The 1675-nt window shown below is 61.9% G+C and overlaps 1 protein-coding gene across 2 annotated transcripts in view; it reads right to left on the reverse strand.

Annotated features, from left to right (window-relative positions):
• Positions 1–455, reverse strand: part of GPR132 (G protein-coupled receptor 132) — a 20349-nt gene extending 19894 nt beyond the window's left edge. For both annotated transcript variants that reach the window (XM_011982900.1, XM_011982899.1), the window contains exon 1: positions 286–455. The gene's annotated coding sequence lies outside the window, so the exon portion shown is untranslated. The remainder of the gene's footprint in view (positions 1–285) is intronic.
• Between the last annotated feature and the right edge of the window lie 1220 nt (positions 456–1675).

The following is a 1675-nucleotide window of genomic DNA, read 5'->3' on the forward strand; positions in this document are numbered from 1 at the left end:
GAAGAAAGTCTCCAGGAAGGTGGCGGTGACAAAGGTACAATGGAAGCGATTGTCCCTCTCCCCCAAATCCTCTACCTCCATCACATCTGTGGTCACTGGGGGTCCTGGGTTATCTCTTGGGAGGGACCCCAGATTAAGAACCCTCAACAAAGCCTCCCTTTTTACCAACAAATCACCTTTGCCTTCAGATCCCCCTCTGCCCCCCTCCAGCTCCCAGCCCCCAGCCCCATCCCAGGGCCTGAGCCCCCAGGCCCACTCCCCAGTGCGCAGAGCCCAGCTACTTACCCAGGGCCCCGCCTGTGCGGCTGGCCTCACACCCCTCCCTGCAGTCCTAGCTGAGGTTTCAGGAAGTAGCAGGGGTCCAATTATGTTCTCTCTAGAACTCCCCTAACCACAAACAGGGCTGAGCTTGGGGTTAGCCAACCCGGGCTGGGGTATCTCACTGGTGATGACAGTGTGGTCTCATCATCTTCCTGGGGGTGGGAGTGGCAGGAAACCCCAGACTTACCTCTGTTGGCAATAACAGCACCACAGCCAGGCTCCACTCACTCAGGAGCTCCCAGGCAGGGGCTAGGGCCTGGCGCGGCTCGGCGGCTGTCTCCAGACAGGCAAGGCAGGACACGTGGCAGGGAGGGGCCCTGGAAACACAAAATCCAGCTCCTCTGCAGCTCAGGTCTCGTGTTGCCAGCTCTCGGGCCAGGCAAGCACGGAGCAGGGTGACTTCCCAGAGGCTGTGTGCTCCCAGTAGTCCTTGTCCGGGGTGCCAGGAGTGGAGAGGCCGAGTGTGCCCACTACAGCCCCGGGACCAGGATGGCACCTGCATGTCCTGGAAGGCTCAGCACAGCCACTGCACACAAGCACCCTCATCTCCCCGCCTCCCCCTTCCTGGGGCAGGGCCATGTGGGAAGAACAGCCGACCACACACTCCACATTCCTCCCCTAGCCCTACCTCAACCCCTCCTGCATCCAGAACCAAGCCTGGCCTGGCCCAGGGGCCCTGTGGGTGGGCTTCTCTGTGAGGGGCCCTGTGGGAACTGCCGGGTGGGCAGGCAGAGTGGCCTGGGACAGTCCCCCTCACTGTGGGGCTCCCGGCCGTGGTGGGCCCAGTTTCCTTAGAAAACGCCAGCTGGCTGTGGACAGCACCCACAACCCCACTCACCTCCAAGCTGCTTCTGGGTTTCAGGGCACAGACCCCCCACCAGGTGCCCACTCCCGAGCCTGCCAAGCTCCATCCAAACCAGGCTCCTTCAGCAGAGGGGACAGGGCTGGGCTGGGGGAAGCAGCTGGGGACCACAAATGTCTCCAAGTGACACTGCCCAGCACTGCAGCAGGGACGGTCATTGAGTGAAGACAGCCACCGTCCTGGGTGGGTGCACCCACGGCCAGGAGAGCCCAGTGGAGGCTGAGCCCCTAGTCTGCACTTTCCCCCAGACACGTGGATCACTGTCTCTTATACACATCTAGATGTGTATAAGAGACAGCCCCCAGTCTGCACTTTCCCCCAGACACGTGGATCACAGCTGCCCCCTGCTGCAGGACCGCATGGCTGGAGGCTGCCTCTGAACAGCGATTTCAGAGGGTTTTGTGTGGATGGCAGTGGAATCCCTGGAAAGTTGGACTTCTCCACTGCCCTGGCCGGGAGGCGCAGGTCTCAGGGCAGGGTCCACCTTGGCTT

The sequence above is a fragment of the Mandrillus leucophaeus genome, unplaced genomic scaffold (genome assembly GCF_000951045.1).
Source record: "Mandrillus leucophaeus isolate KB7577 unplaced genomic scaffold, Mleu.le_1.0 Scaffold244, whole genome shotgun sequence".
NCBI classification, from domain to species: Eukaryota; Metazoa; Chordata; class Mammalia; order Primates; family Cercopithecidae; genus Mandrillus; species Mandrillus leucophaeus.